The sequence below is a fragment of the Somniosus microcephalus genome, unplaced genomic scaffold, assembly GCF_052327205.1.
Source record: "Somniosus microcephalus isolate GS21.2 unplaced genomic scaffold, FLI_Smic_1.0 unresolved_chr3, whole genome shotgun sequence".
Classification (NCBI taxonomy): Eukaryota; Metazoa; Chordata; class Chondrichthyes; order Squaliformes; family Somniosidae; genus Somniosus; species Somniosus microcephalus.
Genome location: NW_028225181.1, coordinates 35,572,614 through 35,599,985, shown reverse-complemented (window position 1 = coordinate 35,599,985; position 27,372 = coordinate 35,572,614). Strand labels below are relative to the sequence as shown.

Below are 27,372 nucleotides of genomic sequence, written 5' to 3'. Positions count from 1 at the left end.
TATAAGCCCAAGCCTGAATGTCGGACAGGTCTTGTTGCATGCGGGCATGGACTGCTTAATTGTCTGAGGAGTTATGAATGGCGCTGAACACTGCAGATATCAGCGGGCATCCCCATTTCTGACCTGATGTTGAAGGGAAGGACGTTGATGAAGCAGCTGAAGATGGTTGGGCCTAGGACACTGCCCTGAGGAACTCCTGCCTCGATATCCTGGGGCTCTGATGATTGACCTTCAACCACCACAACCATCTTCTTTTGTGCTAGGTATGACTCCAGCAAGTGGTGCATTTTCCCCGTGATTCCCATTGACTTCAGTTTTACTAGGGCTGCTTGATGCCACAGTTGGTCAAATGCTGCCTTGATGCCGAGGGCAGTCACTCTCACCTCCCCTCACCTCTGGAATTCAGCTGCTTTGTCCATGTTTGGACCAAGGCTGTAATGAGGTCGGAAGCCGAGTGGTCTTGGTGGAACCCAAACTGGGCATCATTGAGCAGGTTATTGGTGAGTAAGTGCCACTTGATAGCACTGTCGACGACACCTTCCATCACTTTGCTAATCATTGAGGGTAGACTGATGGGCAGTAATTGGCCAGGTTGGATTTGTCCTGCTTTTTGTGGACAGGACATACCTGGGCAGTTTTCCGCAATGTCAGGTAGATGCCAGTGTTGTAGCTGTACTGCAACAACTGGGCTAGAGGCACGACTAGTTCTGGAGCACAAGACTTCAGCACGATAGCTGGGATGTTGTCGGGGCCCATACCCTTTGCTGTATCCAGTGCTGTCAGCCATTTCTTGATATCGTGTGCAAACAGTATGTTTAAATCCGAGACACTGATAGGGTTTTTGGGGGGGGGGGGGGGGAGGAAACAAGAATTCCTGGAAGGGGCCAAAGACCATGTTGTTATAAATCTCATCAAGAAACTACTTATGAAATAACGCTGGACGGCCAGCTGGTGGCGCTGTCCAAGGAGTATAAATACTCGGGCGTTGGCCCCAGCATACCAGGGACATTTTGTAAGACAAGGAGCTAGTGAAATACAACTAGACCTTCATGTTCTGAAACAAGTTGATTAAATCCTTGCTTTATGCTCAAACCAAGTGCCCAGTGAGTTTTATTACATCACATGTCTTTGGTCTTCCCAATGTTTAATTGGAGAAATGTGTAGCTCATCACAGATGGATGTCGGACAAGCAGCGCGAGAAAGCAGAGTCAGTGGAGGGTTCGAGAGAGCTGGTGGTGATGTGGAACAGAGTGTCAACAGGGTACATGTGAAAGCTGCACACTTGTCTTCGTCTGTCTCCAAGGGGTAGCACGTAGATGAGAAATAGGAGGAGGCGAGGATAGATCCATGGGGAACTCCAGAGGGAACAGTGCGGGAGGAGAAGCCATTGATGGAGATTCTCTGGCTACAACTGGATGTGTAAAAGTGGAACCAAGTGAGTGCAGCCCCACCGAGCTGGATAATGGGGGTGAGGCGTTGGAGGAAGTTGTGCTCGACCGTGTCAAAGGTCGAGGAGAATGAGGAGGGCTAGTTTACCATGGTCACAGTCTCAGATTGTGTCGATTGGCACTTTGGTTACTGCCATTTCAGTGCTGTGGAAGGAGCAGAAACCCGATTGGAGAGTTTCAAACATGAGGCTGTGAAAGAGATGGGCAGAAATTCAGGAGGCGGCAAAACATTGAGGAAAGGGAGGCTGGAGATGGAGATGCACCTGCCTGACTCTTCACCCACGTGTCAAGCGGGACAAGTCTCTGATCAAATCCTCCTCTGTGAAATATACAAACCTTATTTGTGATTCAATCTTTTAGAAACAGTTAAACTCATTTCACTTTTACAGAATATTCCACGTGCTCTGGCTGGGCGACTGGAATCTCCAAGTTCCACCAGAGGAGTTGGCTTGTTGCAGGCTACAAAATTAAAGCAAAGCTTCTGATGTTCTCTTTATACCAAACTGTCTCAGAAAACGTGGCATCGTCACCGCCTGTTTTACATCGAATTAACAGCAGAGAAACAAGCTGTTCAGCCCAAGTGGTCTGTGCCGGTTTAGGGTTCACACGAGCCTGCTGCTGGCGCTCTTCATCTAACCCCATCAGCATAACCTTATATTCCTTTCTCCCTCATTCATTTATAATGGGGAACAAAGAAATGGCAGACCAATTAAATACATACTTTGATTCTGTCTTCACAAAGGAGGACACATTGAAACTTATAAAATTCTAACAAGACTAGACAGATTAGATGCAGCAAGGTGGTTTCCGATGGCGGGGGATTGCAGAACCAGGCGTCACAGTCTAAGGATAAGGGGTATGCCATTTAGGACTGAGATGAGGAGGAATTTCTTCACCCCATTAGTGGTGAACCTGTGGAATTCTCTGCCACACAAGGCAGTTGAGGCCAATTCATTAAGTATATTCAAGAACGAGTTACATAAAGTTCTTAAGGCTAAAGGGATCAAGGGATATGGGGAGAAAGTAGGGACGGGGTATTGAGTTTGGATGATCAGCCATGATCTCACTGAATGGCGGAGCAGGCTCGAGGTGCCGATTGGCCTACTCCTACCTTCTATGTTTCTATCAAAAACCTCATTCAATGCATATTTTACTTGCAGTGAGGCTCAGCAACATGGAACTTACCTTCTGACCGATCCTGTACAATTCATGTGATGTTGTTCCGCCGTCCCCCCACGGGCACAGCGCCCCCTCCACCAAACTGGCTCAGCCCCCCACCACCTCACTGGCCCAGATACCCGCCCCTGCCGCCCAGCACTCCACAGCCCCCCACACTGGCCCAGGCCTCCGCCCACCACACCCACTGGCCCAGCCCCCCGCCACCTCACTAGTGGGCCCATCCCCCCGCCGCATTGGCCCAGATACCCGCCCACTACAGCCCAGCACTCCACACTGGCCCAGGCCTCCGCCCCCCACACCCACTGGCCCAGACCCCTGCCACCTCACTGGCCCAGATACCCGCCCCCTCACTCCACACCTCCCCACACTGGCCCAGGCCTCCGCCCCCACACCCACTGGCCCAGCCATCTGCCCCCTCACTGGTCCAGACACCCACCACCTCACTGGCCCAGATACCCTCCCCCTCACTGGCCCAGCACTCTAAGCCCCCCACACCCACAGGCCCAGCCCCCCACCACCGCACTGGCCCAGCCCCCCGCCACCTCACTGGACCAGCCCCCCGCCACCTCACTGGCCAAACCCCCCTGCCACCTTACTGGCCCAGAAAATCCACCACCTCACTGGCCCAGCCCCCCGCCACCTCACTGGCCCAGCCCCCCGCCACCTCACTGGCCCAGCCCCCCACCGGCGCAGGTCCCTGCCGCCCCCTCCGGCCCAGCACTCTGCACCCCCGCCACGCTGGCCCAGGCCTCCGTCCCCCACACCCACTGGCTCAGCCCCCCACCCTAACTAAAGAAGTTAGGGATAGCATTAGATTCAAAGAAGAAGCTTATAATGTTGCAAAGAATAATAGTAGGCCTGAGGATTGGGGGAGATGCAATAAAACAGCAAAGGTTGACCAAAACATTGATAAAGGAAAAAATACAATGAGAGAAAACTAGCAAGAAATATAAAAGCAGATTGCAAAAGCCTCTACATGTATGTAAAAGAGAGTAGTAAAAGTAAACATTGGTCTCTTAGAGGCTGAGACAGGACAAATTATTAAGGGGAATAAGGAAATGGCAGAAGCATTAAACAAATACTTTGTATCTGTCTTCACAGTAGAAGCCACAAAAAGCATACCAAAAATGGTGGGAACCAAGGGCGAGGAACTTAACGTAATTAATATAAGTAGAGAAGAAGTACTAGAAAAACTAATGGGGCTAAAAGTCGACAAATCCGCTGGACCGGACAGCCTACATCCTAGGGTTCTAAGAGGTGGCTGAAGAGATAGTGGATACGTTGGTTTTGATCTTCCAAAATTTCCTAGATTCTCGAACGGTCCCAATAGATTGGAAGGTCGCAAATGTAACACCGCTATTCAAGAAAGGAGGAAAAGAGAAAACAGGGAACTACAGGCCAGTCATCGGGAAAATGCTGGAATCCATTGTTAAGGGAGCTGTATCAAGGCACTTAAAAATCATAGCATGATTAGGCAGATTCAACATGGTTTTATGAAATGGATATCATGTTTGACACATTAGGGTTTTTTGAGGAAGTAACTAGCAGGGTAGATAAAGGGGAACCAGTGGATGTAGTACATTTGGATTTCCAAAATGAATTTGATAAGGTGCCACATAAAATGTAATTACGCAAGATTAGGGCTCTTGGGGTTGGGGGTAATAAAGCAGCATGGATAGAGGATTGGTTAACGGACAGAAAACAGAGAGTAGGGATAAACGGATCTTTTTCAGGTTGGCAGGCTGTCCCTAGTGGGGTGCCACAAGGATCAGTGTTGGGGCCTCATCTTTTTACAATCTACATTAATGACCTAGATGAAGGGACCGAGTGTAATGTATCCAAGTTTGCTGACGATACAAATCTAGGTGGGACAGTAAGCTGCGAGGGGAACACAGAATCTGTAAAGGGATAATAGAGAGACTAATTGAATGGGCAGGCAGGTGGCAGATGCAGTATAATGTAGTGAAATGTGAGGAAGAATAGAAAAACACAATACTTTTTAAATGGTGAGAAACTTTCAAATGTTGGTGATCAGAGAGATTTGGGTGTTCACATGCAAGAAAAACAGAAAGCTAGCATGCAGGTAGAGCAAGCATAAGGAAGGCAATGGTATGTTGGCCTTTATTGCAAGGGGCCTGGAGTTTAAGAGTAAGGAAGTCTTGCTCCAATTGTACAGGGTCTTGGTGAGACCACACCTGGAGTACTGGGCACAGTTTTGGTCTCCTTATCTAAGGAAGGATATACTTGCCTTGGATGTGGTGCAACAAAGGTTCACCAGATTGATTCCTGGGATGAGAGGGTTGTCCTATGAGGCGAGATTGTGTAGAATGGGCCTATACTCTCTGGAGTTTAGAAGAATGAGGTGCAATCTCATTGAAACATAAGATTCTGAAGGGGATTGACAAGATGCTGCGAGGTTGTTCCCCCTGGCTGGAGTGTCTAGAACTCGGGGGCATAGTCTCAGGATAAGTGGTCGGCCATTAAAGACTGAAGATAGGAAGAATTTCTTCACTCAGAGGGTTGTGACTCTTTGGAATTCTCTGCCCAAGAGGGCTGTGAATGCAGAGTCATTGAGTACATTCAAGGCTGAGATTGATAGATTTTTGGACTCTAGCGGAATCAAAGGATATGGAGATCGGGCGGGAGAGTGGAGTTGAGGTCGATGATCAGCCATGATCTTATTGAATGGTGGAACAGGCTCTAGGGGCTGTGGCCGACTCCTGCTCCTACTTCTTACGTAATAACGCTGTGCTCAGCATTCACTACCTAACAATACTCCATATCTGCTGGTCACAGGCTATAGGTTTGTCTCTGAATCGTGTTCAATGAATTGATTTTAATTAGTTTCCCTGTTCAATCTTTCCCCTTGATTTGTCACCAGATCTGAAATATTTTAACACTGAGATCTGAAGGGGTCAGTTTGATTTCAGCCCCACCTAACAAACAGACACGTGTCCATCTGCTGGGCTCTGCCCCAGAGTCACCTCTTGGATCAAACCCCTTTACTTTAAAACATACAAAATTCAGTGTGACTGTGTTTTTAGAGACAGAAACTGATCTCACTTCACATCCCATTGTACGGCCTCATGCTGGATAATTGTGCTCGGTGGTCAGACTCTCCCAGTCCTATTCTCACAAATACCTGCCTCACTTTGTAACCTTTCTGTACTGTCTCCAGGACCAGTGTGTATCAGGTCAGAGAGAGTCCCATTGACTCTGATACACACTGGTCCTGGAGATGGACTGGGGAGAAAGGTCAGAGAGAGTCCCATTGACTCTTTCTCCCCAGTCCATCTCCAGGACCAGTGAGTATCTGAGTCAATGGGACTCTCTCTGACCTTTCTCCCCAGTCCATCTCCAGGACCAGTGTGTATCAGAGTCAATGGGACTCTCTCTGACCTTTCTCCCCAGTCCATCTCCAGGACCAGTGTGTATCTGAGTCAAAGGGACTCTCTCTGACCTTTCTCCCCAGTCCATCTCCAGCACCAGTATGTATCTGAGTCAATGGGACTTTCTCTGACCTTGTTCCACAGTCGATATCTGGAAGCTCTTTGAATCGGAAGGGTTCTCTCCAGTTGGTCCTCTCACAATCCTGTGCTGGTTCACCGGCTGTTGTTCCTCAGTCTACAATCCCTGTTTACTTCGAGCTGAGCACCTTCCTCAATCACACCATCATTCACCGGGAGATCTAATTGTAGCAGAGCAGAAAATTAGAATATAGAAAGCGTGAAATAATGTAATGAAGACTTTTAATCTTCATTACTAATAATTCAATTTCAAGGCCGAATATTTGTTTGAATTTGTCCCTTTCCTCAGATCCCCAGTTCGGCGGCTGTGTGCTTAGTTTGGAGATTTTCCTCAGTGAAATTCTGGCCTCCTGAGACTCCCTCATTTTCACTGCTCTGGGCGGAAATGCGCCATTTTCTGTCCAAACTGATGAACCCACCGCGCCCTCCACCCCCGGACCAGCCCCTGTATTGTGAGCCGGTTCAGCACATTCCCCTGGGACCTGATGAACCCTCCACCCTCGGACCAGCCCCTGTATTGTGAGCCGGTTCAGCACATTCCCCTGGGACCTGATGAACCCTCCACCCTCGGACCAGCCCCTGTATTGTGAGCCGGTTCAGCACATTCCCCTGGGACCTGATGAACCCTCCACCCTCGGACCAGCCCCTGTATTGTCAGTCGGTTCAGCTCATTCCCCGGGACCTGATGAACCCACCGCGCCCTCCACCCCCGGACCAGCCCCTGTATTGTGAGCCGGTTCAGCTCATTCCCCGGGACCTGATGAAGCCACCGCGCCCTCCACCCTCGGACCAGCCCCTGTATTGAGAGTCTGTTCAGCTCCCGGGACCTGATGAACCCACTGCGCCCTCCACCCCCTGACCAGCCCTTGTATAGTGAGACGGTTCAGCTCATGCCCCGGGACCTGATGCCGACAGGAATCTCCCCTCCATTACAAACCGGTTCTGTTGCACTTTAACGTCCCTCCCTGTGATATAAAACATTAGAAATGAGACTTCCTCTTTCTCACTCCTGTAGACGGAAATGTGCCTTTTCTGTGCTGAGTTACTAACCAGAGCTGTGACCCTCCCTCCCTCGCTCTGATATAAACTCGGGGCTGAGCATCCGCTGTCAGGCCGGGTGCTGAATGGAGCCGAGTTCCCTCAGTCACAGAGCGCCAGTCTAGCTCCCAGTTGAAGTTTAAGCCTCATTGTTCAGGACTCCCCCACCAGAGGAGAAATAGTTTCTCTATCTATCCTGCCAACTCCTTTAATCATCTTAAACACCTCAATTAGATCACCCCTTGATCTTCTATGTTCAAGGGAATAGAAGGCTAGTCTTTGCAACCTGTCCTGATAATTGAACCATTTTAGCTCAGGTATCATCCGATGAATCCCCTCTGCATCCCCTCCAAGGCCAACATCTCTTTCCTGAGGGGTGGTGCCCAGAACTGAACAACATGTGGAACAATATTCACTACTCAAAAATATAGTGTGACTGAGGTTATCAAATTTTAAAAAGAAACATTACTAAACCATGGCAAGAGGAAGTCTTACGAATTATATGTATCTACATAACCTACTGCTCAGAACCAACAGGTTCCTACTCCTGGACTGCCGAGTACACAGAAAGGAGTTTACACTGAATGTTTCAGTCTCTCAGATATAAATTGGAGCCAAGGCCTCTGGCACTGAGATCTGACAGATTGTTACCCTGGCAATAGAGGAAATCACTCACCGAAAATAACTGAAAACAGAAATAACAAAACCAGCATCACATGTTCGGAGTTTAGTGAAGAACATTAACCCTGAACATTCAGCCAGTGTTTCCAACCATGAAGCTGCGATTCCAATAACAGATTTTTACACCACCAGACCTGACATTGCGGGTTTACTGAATCCACCCCGCCAGCTCCAGCTGTACAGAACAATAAGCAGCGCCGCATCTACGGAAATACATCAATAAAATAGTCACATTGTTGGAGATACACCCTGTGACCGCTGAAAATCAGATTGTCTTAAACCATCTAAATCAGTTAGTGTTATGGAATTGTATGTATCTAAACACCTGGATCATGGGACCAACGTGAAACTGTTTTCTGACAACACAAAATCATTTTACTAATAATTAAAATATAAGATAAACATATCAGTTCTTCAATTTATACTTAAACGATAATCATTTAATTCAACTGCCATCGTGAAATTCAGAAATGGATTTACTGATAGAAAATAACTCAGTAAATCCAGCAACCAGTTCAGAATTGTAATTCACAACTGAGTGCAGTTTGTCACAGAGTGCAGCTTGGAACAGAAACATAGAAGATAGGAGCAGGAGTCGGCCATTCGGCCCCTTCAGCCTGGTGAATCTTCGCTGCACTCCTTCCATGGCAAGCAAAATCCTTCCTCAGATAAGGTGCCCAAAACTGCACACAATACTCAAGATGTGGTCTCACCAAGGCCCTGTACAACTGCAGCAAGACATCCTTGTTCCTGTACTCAAACCCTCTCGCTACGAAGGCCAACATACCATTTGCCTTCTTAACAGCCTGCTGCACCTGCATGGTTACCTTCAGCGACTGGTGCACAAGGACACCCAGGTCTCGTTGCACTTCCCCTTCTCCCAATCTATTGCCATTCAGATAATAATCTGCCTTCTTGTTTTTGACACCAAAGTGGAAAACCTCGCATTTATCCACATTATACTGCATCTGCCATGCATCTGCCCAATCACCCAACCTGCCCAAATCATACTGGAGTTTCACGACATCCTCCTCACAGCACACACGCCCACCCAGCTTTGTCTCATCTGCAAATTTGGAGATATTACATCTAGTTCCCTCGTCTAGATCATTAATATATATTGTGAATAGCTGGGGTCCTAGGACCGATCCCTGCGGTATCCCACTAGTCACTGTCTGCCATTCAGAAAAAGACCCGTTTATTCAAACTCTCTGCTTTCTGTCTGCCAACCAGTTCTCTATCCAAGCCAATACCTTGCCCCCAATCCCATGTGCCTTAACTTTACACAGACTGTAAACCTGTGTGTTTGATGAGAAAGGGAGTTAGGCGAGGAGTGGAGGGAGGTGCTCCTTTCTTAATCTATCTTTCTCAGCCTAAAGGAAAGCAGGACTTAAAAAGCTGCACGAGAGGGGACAGAGAACCAGTGGGAGTTCGGCTCTGTGAAACCCCCCAACCGCAATCGGAGAAAAATAAAGGGTGACATCACAGGGAAACGGGTAAGTGATTGGTTGGTGAGTATTTTGCTCACTTCTCTGATCTTTTAAAGCCCAGGAAGTTTATTAGTAATTGTAAGGTTTCATTAGTATTAGTAAAGTTTACTAGCAGTAATAAGTCTTATTGGGTGTAGTAGGGTTATAAAATAAATAAATTAAGACTCAATAAAGATAGCAGGGCAGGTGGTGCGTTGCGACTGCAGTATGTGGGAGCTCCTGGACGCCAGTTTGATCTGTGATAAGTGTCTGCGGCTCGAGGAGCTTCGGCTCTGAGTTGATGAGCTGGAGGCCGAGCTGCGGACACTGCGATGCATCAGGGAGGGGGAAAGTTACCTGGACACTTTATTCCAGGAGGCAGTCACACCCCTTAGGTTAGGGTCTTCGGATTTGGTCACTGGTCAGGGACAGGAGGATGTGACTGCGAGTGAAACATAGAAAATAGGAGCAGGAGTAGGCCATTCGTCCCCTCGAGCCTGTTCCGCCATATAATGAGATCATGGCTGATCATCCAAATTCAGTACCCGGTCCCTGCTTTCTCCCCATATCCCTTGATCCCTTTAGCCTTAAGAAATATATCTAACTCCTTCTTGAATATATTTAATGAATTGGCCTCCACTGCCTTCTGTGTTAGAGAATTCCACAGGTTCACTACTCTCTGGGTGAAAAAATTCCTCCTCATTTCTGTCCTAAAATGCTTACCCCTTATCCTTAGACTGTGAACCATGGTTCTGGACTCCTCGACCATCGGGAACATCCTTCCTGCATCTAGTCTGTCCAGTCCTGTTAGAATTTTATACGTTTCAATGAGATCCCCTCTCATTCTTCTAAACTCCAGCGAGTACAAGCCCAATTGACCCAATCTCTCCTCATACGTCATTCCTGCCATCCCAGGTATCAGTCTGGTGAATCTTCGCTGCACTCCCTCCATGGCAAGAACATCCTTCCTCAGATAAGGCGGCAAAACTACACAGAATACTCAAGGTGTGGTCTCACCAAGGCTCTGTACAATTGTAGCAAGACATCCTTGCTCCTGTACTCAAACCCTCTCGCTATGAAGGCCAACATAACATTTGCCTTCTTAACCGCCTGCTTTCCTGCATAAGAACATAAGAAGTAGGAGCAGGAGTAGGACATACGGCCCCTCGGGCCTGCTCCGCCATTCAATAGGATCATGGCTGATCCGAATCTAGACTCACGTCCACTTCCCTGCCCTCTCCCCGTAACCCCTAATTCCCTTATCTGCTAGGAAACTGTCTATCTCCGTTTTAAATTTATTTAATGTTGCAGCTTCCACAGCTCTCTGGGGTAGCAAATTCCATAGATTTACTACCCTCTCTGTTAAGAAGTTTCTCCTCATCTCAGTTTTGAAAGGGCAGCCCCTTATTTTAAGATTATGCCCCCTAGTTCTAGTCTCACCCATCAGTGGAAACATCCTCCCCGCATCCACCCAATCAAGACCCCTCACAATCTTATATGTTTCGATAAGATCGCCTCTCATTCTTCTGAACTCCAATGTGTAGAGTCCCAACCTACTCAACCTTTCCTCATACGTCAACCCCCTCATCTCCGGAATCAACCGAGTGAACCTTCTCTGAACCGCCTCGAGAGCAAGTATATCTTTTCTTAACTATGGAAACCAAAACTGCACGCAGTGTTCCAGGTGTGGCCTCACCAATACCCTGTATAACTGCAGCAAGACTTCCCTGTTTTTATACTCCATCCCCCTTGCGATAAAAGCCAAGATTCCATTGGCCTTCCTGATCACCTGCTGCACCTGCATACTAACTTTTTGTGTTTCATGCACCAGGACCCCCAGATCCCTTTGTACTGTAGCACTTTGCAGTTTCTCTCCATTTAGATAATAACTTGCTCTTTGATTTTTTCTGCCAAAGTGCATAACCTCACACTTTCCAACATTATATTGCATCTGCCAAATCTCTGCCCACTCACTTAGCCTGTCTATGTCCTTTTGCAGGTTTTTTTATGTCCTCCTCACTCACTGCTATCCCTCCCATCTTTGTATCGTCAGCAAACTTGGATATGTTGCACTCGGTCCCTTCCTCCAAATCGTTTTAGATTGTAAAGAGTTGGGGTCCGAGCACTGACCCCTGCGGAACACCACTAGTTACTGATTGTCAACCCGAGAACGAACCATTTATCCCAACTCTCTGGCTATCTAACAGAAAACAATCTTCCACCCATGCCAGTATATTACCCCCAATCCAGTGATTTCTTATCTTGATCAGTAATCTTTTGTGTGGAACCTTGTCAAATGCCTTTTGGAAGACCAAATACACTACATCCACTGGTTCCCCTTTATCCACCCTGTATGTTACATCCTCAAAGAATTCGAGCAAATTTGTCAAACATGACATCCCCTTCATAAAACCATGCTGACTCTGTCCTATTAAATTATGTTTATCCAAATGCTCTGTTACTGTTTCCTTAATAATGGACTCCAACATTTTGCCAACCACAGATGTTAGGCTAACTGGTCTATAGTTTCCAGCTTTTTGTCTACTTCCCTTCTTAAATAAGGGTGTTACATTAGCAGTTTTCCAATCTGCCGGGACCTTTCCTGAGTCCAGGGAGTTCTGGAAAATAATCACCAATGCATCCACAATCCCTACTGCCACTTCTCTCAAGACCCTAGGATGTTGGCCATCAGGTCCGGGGGATTTATCCGCCTTAAGTCCCATTATTTTACTGAGTACCATCTCCTTAGTGATTTTAATCATGTTTAGCTCCTTCCCCCCCCCCCCCCATTGCCCCATGTTTGTCCAGTGTTGGGATATTTTTAGTGTCCTCTACTGTAAAGACTGATACAAAATATTTGTTCAGCGTCTTTACCATCTCCATGTTCCCCACCACTAGTTTCCCGGTCCCATCCTCTAAGGGACCAACGTTCACTTTAACCACCCTTTTTCTTTTTATGTAGCTGTAGAAACTCTTGCTATCTGTTTTTATATTTTTTGCTAGTTTACTTTCATAATCTATCTTCCCTTTCTTAATTAATCTTTTAGTTATTGTTTGCTGGCTTTTAAATGCTTCCCAATCTTCTATCCTCCCAGTCGATTTGGCTACTTTATATGCCCTTGTTTTCAGTCGGATACTATCCTTTATTACTTTACTAAGCCTTGGATGGCTGACTTTTCTTTTACTCCCCTTTTTCCTCAGTGGAATATATTAATCTTGAAAGATGTGAAATATCTCCTTGAATGTAGACCACTGCACTTGTACCGTCTTACACTTTAATTTGTTTTCCCAGTCCACTTTAGTCAATTCTACTCTCATACCTTCATAGTCTCCTTTATTTAAGCTCAGTATGCTGGTTTGAGATCCAACTCTCACCCTCCAACTGAATTTGGAATTCAACCATATTATGGTCACTCATTCCAAGGGGATCCTTTACTAGGACATTTTTTATTAATCCTGTCTCATTACACAGGACCAGATCTAAGATTGCCTGCCCCCTGGTTGGTTCAGTTACATACTGCTCAAGGAACCCGTCCCTAATACACTCTATGAACTCTTCCTCAGGCTGCCATGCCCAATTTGATTAGTCCAGTCAATATGAAAGTTAAAATCCCCCATGATTATAGCTGTTCCCTTATTACAAGCCCCAACTATTTCCTGATTTATACTCCGACCAACAGAGTTGCAACTGTTAGGGAGGCCTATAGACTACGCCCACTAGTGACTTTTTCCCCCTTCTTATTCCTTATCTCCACCCAAACTATTTCACTACCTTGATCCTTTGACCCAATATCATTTCTGACTATTGCAGTGATTCCATCCTTGATTAACATAACAACCCACCTCCCTTTCCGTCCTTCCTAATTGTCAAATACCCTTGTATGTTTAGTTCCCAGTCATGATTATCTTGCAGCCATGTTTCCATAATGGCCACCAGATCATACCCATGTGTAGTTATTTGTACCATCAACTCATCTATTTTGTTACAAATGCTGCATGCATTCAGATAAAGAACTTTCAAATATGTTTTTTGACAATTTATTCTTGCTTTTACTCCTGCTTACCTTCAGCGAATGGTGCACACGTAGAAACAGATAATTTAGCCTGCGAATGGTGTAAAGATTGTTTTTTGTGAACCATTCAGCAACCTTCCTGATAAGGGGTGAGAATATAGAATGCAAAAATAAGGTAACAACTCGCTCCGCATGGCCAAGGACCCTGCCAACCTAAAATGGAGGACCCTGTTAGCCTAAAATGGTGGTGCAATGTCGACATCGCTGAGTCACTTGCATATTGTGAGAGATGATCATGTTAATTCAAGAAACTGAAGGCAGCAGGAAGTAAAATGCTAATATGGCTGGCACCCACGATGTCACACCTTGCTGGTGGAACAATGTAGGGTGGAGTGCAAAGGGTATACTGACAATAGGCGATCCGAAAACACATTACCATGCATTACCATAATGATTAGGTGATCGTGAAACCATTACCTGCATATTTTCTATATTATAAACCATTCAGTGAACTGTGACTTCTTTATTTCAAACTGCCAGGCCAGGACATCACTTTAAACTGTGTACGTGCCTCGCTCGGGATTGGTGTAGAATGTACGATGTGTTAATGTCTTTTCAAAAGTAAAGTATAATAATGTGACCCACTGTGAAAGATTGCTTGCTCTGGTGGAACCTGTCGAGACTCTGCTGGAGTCAGAACGGTGCTGTATCAGGGTAAGTCTCCCGGGACAACAGAATAAAACAACTGTTGAACTAAACCAGTATTCGACTCAGTGTTTGTACTGAACCAGATTGAGGACCAAAAAAATCCGTTTCAACATTTGGTGTCAGAAGTGGGATCTCAACGGACGATCACCGAGAATTCGCGAAATTAAGAGCCGAACTAGTTTTGGACGTGAGAGGAGGAAATGGGCCCCCGGAGTGAGTATGTTTAAATTTACCACTTCGGTTTTCCTCTGATCCGTAAGTCCGATAAAAGTTTTGCCACTCGCTAATTCTTGTGTGGTGTCCCGACGAGATCTGGGTCAATCTGGCGAATACTGTGTAAACTTAGGAAATAAGTATCCAAGTCGGGTAAAGCGCCGGCCTCGTATTTCACTTGGCCCGCTCAGGCTCCGATTGGACTAAAAAGTAGATAAGTGATTTTAGAGAAAGAAAAAAGAATACTTGAAAGAAAGTAAAAGAGAGTCGGGGACTCTAGAGCTATAGCAACTTGTACTCGGGGAGTGCAAGATAAGGGTCGTATAAGTAGAATAATTAGGCTAAGAATACCTGTACCAGGTGGTGACAGAGGCTAAGAATACCTGTACCAGGCGGTGACAGAGGCTAAAATTACGATTTGAATAATTAGGCTAAGAATACCTGTACCAGGCGGTGACAGAGGCTAAAATTACTATTTGACTATAGACGATTCACTGTGTTTTTGTTAAGTCTAAGTATTGTAAATATTGTAGTGTTGCATTTCATTTTGTGTGCCGGTATCCGTGAAATATATAAGACACGTGCAAAAAGTAACTCGAATCCTGAAAAAGAACCCTTAGTGTAAGAGAACCATGGGTAATTACCTAGATACCACAAGTGATGAGGGCAGTGCCTTACAAACCTTATGTGACCAATACCTGGACAAAGCCCAACAATTGAGACAACTCTCAGGGGGTTTAAATAAAAAGTTAGGCAGCGAACAATGGCCACTAGGGGGTCCCAAAAGTTTAGAAACGGTTAAACAAGCTCAAGAAATGATTTGGAAAAAGAACATGGGAAGTAAGACTAAGAAACTAATTGGACTCTGACGACAGTACTGCCAAGAAATTAAAGACAGTTCCCTATTAGCCAGCTGGCAAGAGAATGCTGTTAAGTTAGGAATAAAGCTAACTGAAGGAGGAAATCCTAAACCCATTGAAATACTTAAGAAAGAATGTGCACATGAGAAAAGGTCAAAATCTGAAATGGCGCCAGATAAAAAGGATAAAAATGAACTACGTAGTTCAATGGTTGGCCTTAGGTTGACGGAGGGAGACGGAACGGATGAGGACTTAAACAATTGGACAATTAGAACTCCTACCGCGGCACCTCCTCAGCCACCCCAATATAATAACATTTATCCCGACCTACCTCTTACAAATCAGACTGGCTTGATCCCTATTACGTCCGTTACCAGTCCACCGACACCCTCCCTTACTGTCCCAAGTCACTCCCCAATCACGCCGATTTCTGATGTTTATATAGACCCTGTTGCTTGTCGAACCCGATCGAAAGAGCCAACAAATCCCAAGAAAGACGTGAAACCGGGGAATACCCCTAGTCTGAATTGGCAGAAGAAACGTAGACCCAGACAATTAGTACAACATAAACCAGCAAAAGCAGATGACACTGACTCATGTAGTGACTTTACTGATTCTGAAGACAACCTTTCACCCTTAAACAGTTCCGACTCAGAACCCGAAATTAGCCTTACTAAACCAAAACGAACGCCCAGAAATCTGCCGGTAAGAACAATGCCAAACCCGAATGCAGCGGCTGCCGCAGCCAACCCCACCATAGATGTATTTTTCCCTTGGAAACCTAATGAGATAATGGCTATCCTAACCGGTATGCCAGACAGGAAAAAGGCGCCCGCTAGGTTTGTGGACTTTCTTCGAACCACGATACAGGTGTACAATGCAGACTCCCGAGATCTATGGGCTTTGATTCAACAAGTTTTAACTCCTTCCGAACACACTAGATTTTTGGAACACCTGACTCACCCTAATCATGCCGCTTTAGAGGCCGCCCACGCCCTCACAGCTGATAGGGAGCGACGCATGTTTGCAGCACTCAATGCTACACTCCAAAAACCTATCAATATATCTAATGTCCTAGATACTAAGCCAAAGAAAGATGAGGGACCTGAGGAATTTTTGGAAAGATTCTGTGAGGTTTATCAGGGACAGTCAGGGGACACCAATTACCAAGCAGGAGCCAATTCACCCCAATTCTGCGCCATTCTGATGAACTGTCTCCCGGCTGCTGTGGCGACAGCCGTTAAAACCAATAATATGAACTGGGCAGAAAATACTCCAACTCAAATGGCTCGAGCCGTAAAGTATCATTGGAAAGAGGGTAAAGGAGGGGGGAACCAACCCCAGAAGACAGTCAAAACAGAATATGTCGTGAAGGAAGTCCCAATTCAACCACACACGATAGACAAGACAGGGTATCAGATGGAACCTCAATACTGTAACCCTGGAGGGGTAGACTCTCAGAATTATGGATATTACCCTCATCCAAACGGCTTCAATGCTACTGCATACGGCCAACCCTACGCCACTCCACAACAGAATTACGGAGGTAGAGGAAGGGGTAGAGGACAAGGACGGGGATACCAAGGTCAAAGACAAGGGCAGTGTTATAACTGTGGAAAGGATGGACATTGGGTCAGAGACTGCCCATCCTTAGCCTCTGGAGACCCACCTAGGAGAGGCAGGGGAGGATGGAGAAGAAACGGAGGAGGACCTAGAGGCAGGGGAGGATATACCAATTTCTCCCAGAATAATCCATTCCCACAGAATTGACTAGCTAATCTAGTGACCAGCAGTTCACAGTCGGCCCAAGAACCCTTATTAATGTTGCAAATCCAGGATCAATGGTACCCCTTTTTAGTAGACACTGGAGCCGCCATGTCCTCTGTCCAATCGGACCTTAAACTTCCCCGATCCAACAAGACCCAGGAATTATCAGGCTTCCAAGGTCAAAGGACCAAGTATGCTATGTCAGAACCAGTTCAGGTGACCTACAAAAATCAATCTGCAACCCACCAATTTGTAATAACTACCGGCTTGGACTGCAATTTGATGGCCAGAGACTTACTATGTGCATTCCAACTCAAACTTGATTGTGGTGATGAAGGAATAGCAATAGGACATTGGACAAATAAAAGGCAATGTTATGTTTCGACTACACCTCAATGGTGGTCACTCGACCTCAATGCATCCTCCTATCATGTGACACTGGCATATGATCGAAGTGGAAAGGATAGGACCCTTGAGGAGTATTTTAAAAATCAGGAAGGTACGGAATGGACAATCTACCTCAAGGCTGTAGTAACTGGACCTGAGGGAAAAGCAGAGTTTGTGCAGGTCCCCTTACACTTGTGGAAGCAGCCTTCGACAGTGGCCCCTCATATCACGCGGGAAGTTAACCAGTCTTTCCACGCCAAAGATTTGGGGCCCATGGTAAAACGAGCGATCGATCAGGCAAACCCTGAATGCCACCAGCCGCAACAGTTACCCGGAGGTCTGATGGTCCAATTTTACCAAAACCCTGAGCCTAGCCTGACAGTGGTGCACCGTCATGTAGGGAAAGATATACTGGAGTATGTGAATCCCCAGGTATGGGCCGAAGACCCAACGCATGTAGGTCTAACCGGCATACAACCCATTGAGATCCCAGTGAAGGAAAATGTGACTTGCCAACGGTACGACAATACCCTTTGAAGCAGCAAGCTATTCAGAGTATAGATAGACTCATTAAGGGATTGTTGGAGCAGGGAATTTTGGTAACATGCCAATCCAGTTGTAATACACCCATCCTCGCTGTTCCGAAAACTGGTAAGCCTGACCAGTATCGCCTAGTGCAGGATTTACGAACAATAAATGCAATTGTTCAGCCACTTCATGCACTGGTACCTAATCCAGCACACATCTTGGCCTCGATACCTGCTGATGCTAAAGTTTTTGCGGTAGTCGACCTCCAGCATGCCTTTTTCTCCCTGCCACTGGCCGCTACTAGCCAATACCTTTTTGCCTTCACGTACAATGGCCAGCAGTATACGTGGACTCGATTACCCCAGGGCTTTGTGAATTCACCCACCCTGTTTTCGCGGTGCCTTCAACAGCAATTACAGACACTGACATTAAATCATGGCTCTAATCATTGCCAGCCCTGATGAGCTAAGTAACAGAGAGGACACTATTCAGTTGTTGAACTATCTCTCAGAATTGGGATATGTGGTATCTCCAGCTAAAGTACTAGTGGCTAAGAAGACAGTTAAATTTCTTGGAGTTATGTTATCAGCAGAGAACCGCAGTCTGGAAACCAGTAGAATACAGCCAATATGCGAGACACCAGCCCCTAAAACGGCCAAACAAGTCAGACAGTGGCTGGGAATGGTTAATTATTGTCGACAGTGGATACCTAATATTGCAGTATTAACCAAACATCTGACTCCCTACACGGCTAAAGAGGGAGAGTTTGAGCTGGAACTAGACAAATCCCCAGGGCCTGATAACATGCATCCTAGGGTGCTGAGGGAGGTGGCCCTAGAGATAGCGGATGCACTAAGGATGATTTTTCAGAATTCATTAGACTCGGGAACAGTGCCGATGGATTGGAGGGTAGCTAACGTTACCCCACTATTCAAAAAGGGGGGTAGGGAAAAAGCAGGTAATTACAGACCTGTAAGCCTTACATCAGTTGTGGGCAAAATGCTGGAGTCCATCATTAAGGATGAAATAGCGGAGCACTTAGCAAATGGGGACAGGATAGGACAGAGTCAACATGGATTTACAAAGGGTAAATCGTGCTTGACTAATCTATTGGAATTTTTTGAGGGAGTAACTGGTAGAATAGATGGGGGAGAGCCAGTAGATGTGGTGTACCTGGACTTCCAAAAGGCCTTCGATAAGGTCCCACATAAAAGATTAGCATGGAAAATTGAGGCTCATGGGATAAAGGGGAAAGTTTTGGCGTGGATAGGGAACTGGCTGTCAGATAGAAAACAGAGAGTTGGAATAAACGGCTCATTTTCTGAATGGCAGGCAGTAACAAGTGGGGTACCACAGGGATCTGTCCTGGGCCCCCAGCTGTTCACAATTTACATTAATGACCTGGATCAGGGAGTCGGATGCAGCATTTCCAAATTTGCAGACGACACTAAACTAGGAGGGGGGGTGGGCTCAGAGGAAGAGACCAGGAAGCTCCAGAGCGATTTGGACAGACTGGGCGATTGGGCGGATAAATGGCAGATGCACTATAATGTGGACAAGTGCGAAGTTATCCACCTTGGGTGCAGGAACGGGAGGGCAAATTATTATTTAAATGGCAATAGATTGGGAGAGGGGGAAGTACAGAGAGACCTGGGTGTTCTTGTACACCAGTCACTGAAGGCGAGCATGCAGGTGCAACAGGCGGTCAAGAAGGCAAACGGTATGCTGGCCTTCATAGCAAAAGGGTTAGAATACAGGAACAGGGATACCTTGCTGCAGCTGTACAGGGCACTGGTGAGACCACACCTCGAGTACTGTGTACAGTTTTGGTCGCCTCATCTGAGGAAGGATGTTCTTGCCATGGAGGGGGTGCAGCGGCGATTCACCAGGCTGATACCAGGAATGGCGGGAATGACCTATGAGGAGAGACTATGTAGTTTAGGGATGTACACACTGGAGTTTAGAAGATTGAGAGGGGACCTCATAGAAGTGTATAAAATTCTGACAGGTCTAGACAGACTGGATGCAGAAGGAATGTTTCCCTTGGCGGGTGAGAACAGAACTAGAGGACATAATTTAAGGATAAGGGCTAAACCATTTAGGACAGAGATGAGGGGGAATTTCTTCACTCAGAGAGTGGTGAACCTGTGGAACTCATTGCCACAGAGGGCAGTGTACGCCAGCTCATTAAATATATTTAAGAGGGAATTAGATATATTTCTACGGGCAAAAGGGGTTAAGGGTTACGGAGAGAAGGCGGGGACGGGATACTGAATTAAAGGATCAGCCATGATCTCATTAAATGGCGGAGCAGGCACGAAGGGCCGAATGGCCTACTCCTGCTCCTATCTTCTATGTATCTATGTAGAGGCACAGCAGGCATTTGAGGAATTAAAACAGGATCTGGTCCAAGCACCAGCCCTGGGACGACCCCTGTACGATAGACCATTCCAGTTATACTGCACAGTAATGAACGATTGCTCAACAGCAGTCCTGACCCAGAAGCATGGAGATAAGCATCGACCGGTAGCTTATTATTCATCAAAAATGGATCCGGTAGCTTTAGGACATCCCTATTGCACCCAGATCCTTACAGCCGTCTACAACAGTCTACAGTCAGCCGCTAACATGACACTTCAGCAGGATATTACTGTGTATAGCTGTCACTCAGTCACTGCGTTACTGGGGCAATTGCAGACCCAACACCTGACTACCGCCAGGCAAAATAAGTATGAAATATACTTACTGAACAATCCTAGGCTTACATTTAAACACTGTAGCACTATCAACCCTGCCAGTTTCATTGCAAACCCGCCTTCCGAGAGTGATGAACCAAGCCATGATTGCTTACACCTCATTAAGGATGATACCTCAGTCCGACCTGATTTGTTTGACACTCCTATTACGGATCCCGGTATTACCATGTATACGGATGGCAGTTCTTCAATTGATGACATGGGAAAACGAATTTCTGGTTATGCAATTGTAAATCAGGAAGGTGTCACCTTAGAATCAGCAGCCTTTGAATCCCCTTTTTCTGCCCAGCAAGCCGAACTGTTTGCACTCATACGAGCTTGTACTTTGGGAGAAGGATTACGAATCAATGTATATACAGACTCTAGATATGCCTTTGGAGTAGTTCACGACTTTGGACAATTGTGGAAAAATAGAGGATTTCTAACCTCCTCGGGCAGTCCGATCTCACACCGTCAGTTAGTTTCAGACCTCCTGCAAGCCCTTTTACTCCCCAAACAGATAGCTGTGATTAAATGCTCTGCCCATACCACTGGCCAAAACCCGGTAGATATGGGAAACCGCCGCGCTGATGAGGCGGCCAAAATTGCTTCTAGGAGTCACCAAATGATTGTGCCCCGAATTATGAGGCAGACTAAAAATTCCAACAAGAATCAGTCTACCTCGGAAAAACTAATGCCAACCATCCAAGAGGTGATTAAGTTGCAGGAGGACGCTCCTAATAGTGATAAGCATTTGTGGAGAGAATTGGGATGTGTATATAACCCTTTATCAAAACTCTGGACTACTCCCGCGGAACAGGCTTGCATGTCTGATGAGCTAGCTGTTTGGGTTATTGAATGTGTACACTTTGCAACTCATTGTGGTGCCATGGCAGTGAGTGATGTGCTTCTAAGTACTTGGTGGCATCCAAGGCTTCAAGCAATAGCACAGAACATTAGCGATCGATGCCTGACTTGTCAACAACACAACCCTGGAAAGGGAGTGTCTTGCGAATGGGGAAAAACCCCTTTACCGGAGGGTCCCTTTGAGACCCTGCAAATGGACTACATTGAGTTGGAAAGATGTCAGTGTTACAAATACGTACTTGTCATTGTAGATGTATTTAGTAAATGGATCGAGGCATATCCAACCACAGACAATAAAGCCTCTACTGTTGTTAAGGTATTGCTGAGAGAGATCATACCTCGGTATGGTATTCCAACTCGATTAAGTTCTGACAACGGTCCTCACTTCACTGCCGAAGTGAACAAGGAACTTTGTAGCCAGTTGAACATTCATCAGCAATTGCATTGTGCTTATCAACCACAGGCTGCAGGACTTGTCGAAAGAACCAATCAGACTCTGAAGAACAAACTTGCTAAACTGGTAGCTGAAACCGGCTTAACCTGGTTGAAATTGCTTCCTGTGGCTCTCTTTCAGATCCGCACCACACCCGCGGGTAAAGCACGACTTACCCCTGCTGAGATTATCTATGGTAAACCACTCAAGACTCCCTGGAACCAAAATGATGCTACAACGGTGCATTTTCACCATATGACTGAAGAAATGACGACCTATGTCTTGGCTCTTACTAAGGTTTTACGTGGGCTGCATTCACAAGTCCGTGCTGCATATGGTGAACTTCCTGACTTATCTGGTTCTCTAAAAATTGAACCAGGTTCGTATGTGATGGTTAAGAACTGGACTCGTAAAAGTCTAGATCCAAGGTGGGAAGGTCCATATCAGGTCTTACTAACAACCCCGACTGCAGCTAAGGTCGAGGGAAGAAGCGCATGGGTGCACTTCCACCATTGTAAATTGATTGGAGAAACCAATCAAAAGGGGGGGGGAGATAATCAGTAGATTTCAGTACAGTATAGAGTAGATTTTACGAACAATCATTCATTTTATTTTAATTGATAAGAGACTACAGAACTCATGCTCGGCCTTGATAAAGGTGACTGCAGTTTTACGAGGTCTGGTGTTGTGTTTGGATTGTTTTGGCCTGCCAAAATCCTACTTTTATTATACGATATTTAATTTTTAATTTTTAAAATTTTAGCTTTAAGTTTTTAACTTTGGATCTTGTGTAAGCAGTTTGTTTTCCAGATTAATAACTAATAAGTCGCATTGATTGATCACGGAGGATCAAGATGAGGACCTTATTACTGCTTCTGAGCGTTATCCTGCTCGCGGGCGGGGCGTTCAATCAACTGAAGAAATGCAAGAAAATCACACCTGGAAAAACCGTCCACCTGTGCCGAAGAGATATTCTCCAGTACAAAGACAAGAATCTTAAAGCTTTCGGATCCTGGAACGTGACTAAATGGGAATTCTGTAATGGACTATTAAAACAGGAACATCGGGAAGTACATTTGGACAATAGAAACAGATGGGGTTTGCCATGCTGGCACCAAAAATGTACTTGTAGGACCAACAAAGAAAAGGGAAAGGAATCATGGATGATGTATAATGGAGGATGTTACAGAGAGGCATTAGTTAAAGAACCATGGTTGCAGGAAAGGGATCCACCGAGATGCTTAGGGTTTAGAAAGAAAAGGGAAGTTAGGAGAAAGAGGGAATTACATATCAACACCTTTTTGTACATGTCCTATGAATACGCCAAAAGCTGTAACTTAACAAACTGTTGGGTCTGTAGCCATATACCAATCCACTCCAGAGGGGGAATCCCTCTTAGCCCCATACCATTGAATATAATTCAAATGGCTGAGTGGGTAGTTAGTAGAAACAATACGAGCAGTAGTACTAATGGTAAGGACACCCAGAGCAGAAACCGGGAGGAACAAAGAGTACAGTTCAGGAGTGCCGGATATCCCTTAAACATGTTTGAAGGATGGTACAAACCCATGCATAATACAAGCAAAAAGCCACCGTACCTTATCCTCACAAACACAACTGGGGTAGGAAGACCCGTTGGGGCGATATGTTGGATAAGGAATGTAAGCAAGGGAGAAGAGGGGAATCTGGAAGCCGGAAACAGTCATTGTAAACATAATTGGACAATCCTCGAACAAGGTTCACCCTTAGAGGTTTGGTGGTTTAACACAACTGGTTTAACAAACCTCACTAGTGGGGGGAAATGGAACGAAAGCACAAGGAGTAACGGCGAGTCTGGCTTTTCCACATTTACAACGAATATGAACCTAACTGCTTATAACGGGACCTATTTTATTTGCGGACATAAGGCATACCCATGGCTTCCACGAAATTGGACTGGGTCCTGCTATTTGGGATATGTAGTACCATACATTCACCACTTGAATAAGATTGGGGAACACCACGAATTTAAGAAATACAGGACTAAAAGAGAGCTAGGAGCTTTTCAAAGATTTTTTGGCGTAATAAACCCTCCCTATGGAATAATGAATTTGATGGATGAAACAAGGAATTTGGCAAGGCTACTAGAGATAGTTGCCAATGACACTGAGGAAGCTCTAGCAAACATGAGTGCCGAAATGGTAGCCATTAGAACAGTTACCCTCCAGAATCGAATGGCCTTAGATTACCTCCTTGCTGCAAAAGGAGGAACCTGTGCCTTGATAGGAAGTGAGTGCTGTACTTATATCCCTGATAGTTCGGAAAACATAACCAACATTGTCAAACATATCCGGGATGCAGTAAGCCAGTATAAGAAACCTAAGCCGGGGGATGGCTGGTTTGATTGGATCAGTGGAGGATGGCTAGGATCAATGGGACAGACTCTGCTACATGGGCTGGTGGTGGTACTTGCCGTTATTATGTGCATTTTTCTAGTTTTCACGCTGATTAAGTGTGGCTGCAATAGATTAGGAGCAACTGTAATTCCAAGTCAATTGGTACAAAGGAAATCAGCATCAGAGGAAATTGAACTACCAAGTATAGAGGGTGAAGCGAGTGAGATGTTAAAGGAGCAAGTCGAGAAGGAATTAATGGAGGAGGAGTATAATAGACTCAATAAAGTAGAGATGAACCAGTAGGATGAAGCCCAGAATCACAGGGTACCTTAGATGGTTATCATGGAATGATAAAAGGGGGGAATGAGAATATAGAATGCAAAAATAAGGTAACAACTCGCTCCGCATGGCCAAGGACCCTGCCAACCTAAAATGGAGGACCCTGTTAGCCTAAAATGGTGGTGCAATGTCGACATCGCTGAGTCACTTGCATATTGTGAGAGATGATCATGTTAATTCAAGAAACTGAAGGCAGCAGGAAGTAAAATGCTAATATGGCTGGCACCCACGATGTCACACCTTGCTGGTGGAACAATGTAGGGTGGAGTGCAAAGGGTATACTGACAATAGGCGATCCGAAAACACATTACCATGCATTACCATAATGATTAGGTGATCGTGAAACCATTACCTGCATATTTTCTATATTATAAACCATTCAGTGAACTGTGACTTCTTTATTTCAAACTGCCAGGCCAGGACATCACTTTAAACTGTGTACGTGCCTCGCTCGGGATTGGTGTAGAATGTATAATAATGTGACCCACTGTATGAAAGATTGCTTGCTCTGGTGGAACCTGTCGAGACTCTGCTGGAGTCAGAACGGTGCTGTATCAGAGTAAGTCTCCCGGGACAACAGAATAAAACAACTGTTGAACTAAACCAGTATTCGACTCAGTGTTTGTACTGAACCAGATTGAGGACCAAAAAAATCCGTTTCAACAGGGGCATCGAATGGACACAGCCCTTCTACTATCATTGATTGGTGTACAGAATAGGTGAAGGGGGGGTGCACGCCTCAAGGTAGGGTATAATTGCTGTATGTATTTGACTCGGTGGAAGAATCCTTTCTCTGGATGAGACTGAGATTTTCCCCCTGCATATGCTTGAATAAAGATCATTAAACTTATCCAAGGGAGTCCGTCTGGAGAATGGTGAAGGGACCGAGTGTAATGTATCCAAGTTTCCTGATGATACAAAGCTAGGTGGGACAGGAAGCTGTGAGGAGAACACAGAGTCTGCAAAGGGATATAGACAGACTAAGTGAGTGGGCAGTAAGGTGGCAGATGGAGTATAATGTAGGGAAATGTGAGGTTATTCACTTTGGTAGGCAGAATCGAAAAACAGAACACTTTTTAAAATGGTGAGAAACTTTTAAATGTTGGTGCTCAGAGATTTGGGTGACTTGTGCAAGAAAAACAGAGCTAGCATGCAGGTACATCAAGCAACAAGGAAAGCAAATGGCATGTTGGCCTTTATTGCAAGGGGGTTGAAGTATAAGGCCACACTTTTTGTTTGGCCTTTTCTTCTCCCCCACATGGCAGCTGTCTTTCATTCACACTTCATCTAGAGCCATTCTTTGTTCCTTAACCTGTCCCATAACCACCTCCTCTTGCCTTGAATATCTCAATGTCTTTCAATGTCTCTTTACTTCTCCTGCTTTCCATCCTATCACAAACCTTCACTTTTGTTCTTTCATCCCCTCCCCCTTTTCCCAGCCCGTAAACTTGCTCAAAGATCACTGTCCAGGGCCCCAAACACTCCTTCCAAGTGAAACAGCGATTTACTTGTACTTCTTGCAATTTATTACACTGTATTCGCTGCTCACGATGTGGTCTCCTCTACATTGGGGAGACCAAACACAGATTGGGTGACTGCTTCGCGGAACAACTCTGTTCAGTCTGTAAGGGGGACCCCAAGCTTCCTGTCACCGCTCTTTACCTGTCCTATTACCATCTCGTCTCACCTTGAATATCTTAAATGTCCCTTCACACCAGCCCGCCCCCCACCCCCCCAACTTCACTTTTCTTTTTTCATCCCCTCCCCCACTTTCCAAACTCACTTCTTAATCTGTTTCATTTCCTGCTTTTTTCTCAGTCCTGACACACGGTCCTCGATCTGAAACGTTGACTCTATTTCTCTGTCCACGGATGACCTGCTGATTATTTCTGCTGTTTTCTGAAGTATTTCCGGATTTCCAACATCCGCAGTATTTTGCTATGATATCGCTCTGTGTCCGACAGGGTGCCGCTGCTGTAAATGTCGGTGATTCTCGGTTCCCCACACTCACCTGTACCATGGCCGGCCGCCCAGTCTGCACTCCGGCTCTATCCTCCGCTCCTCACTCCAATTTCGAGCCGCCCGCCGCCATTTTATCTCCGGAAATGTTTTTTCCTCAAACCGCGCCTCATCCGGGGACTGCGAGCAGCACTGAGCATGCGCACTGCGGCCACAAGGCGCGCAATTAAAATGTCCATAACAGAGTCCGTCTCTTCTACTGGCTGCAAGTCGCAGGTTGACAGCCGCACTCACCAATCACAGCCCAGAATCCCTCAGGGTCCCGCCCACTGTTGAAAGGCCGCCGCCGGCGCGGTGTCACGTGGCTCCTGATCTGAACCTTGGAACGAACGTCAAACCGCCTCAGCGCACGCCCGGCAGCGCGGGGCTGACATCATAGCCCCGCCCACTGCAGCGACCGCTACTGAGGGGTGGAGCCCGCTACCACTGCGCCTGCGCCAGATTCACAGCTTGTGAATGCGGGTACTGGTCCCACTCCTGCAGTATTAACAGTGAGTCTTATCACACAGCACTGGTGAATCCCTCACTCTCTCAGTGCTGGTACTGGTCCCACTCCTGCAGTATTAACACTGAGACTTATCACACAGCACTGGTGAATCCCTCACTCTCTCAGTGCTGGTACTGGTCCCACTCCTGCAGTATTAACAGTGAGTCTTATCACACAGCACTGGTGAATCCCTCACTCTCTCAGTGCGGGTACTGGTCCCACTCCTGCAGTATTAACAGTGAGTCTTATCACACAGCACTGGTGAATCCCTCACTCTCTCAGTGCGGGTACTGGTCCCA

General features: G+C 46.1%; 1 protein-coding gene across 2 annotated transcripts in view; it reads right to left on the bottom strand.

The window, feature by feature from the left end:
- Nucleotides 1-26,688, bottom strand: part of LOC147091365 (NACHT, LRR and PYD domains-containing protein 3-like) — a 93,977-nt gene extending 67,289 nt beyond the window's left edge. Inside the window, exons 1-2 of one of the 2 annotated variants that reach the window (XM_085976750.1) lie at nt 26,579-26,688; nt 6,149-6,315 (exon numbers count right to left, since the gene is read on the bottom strand). The gene's annotated coding sequence lies outside the window, so the exon portion shown is untranslated. The other variant, XM_085976751.1, reaches the window with a different exon arrangement.
- Nucleotides 26,689-27,372: the final 684 nt, after the last annotated feature.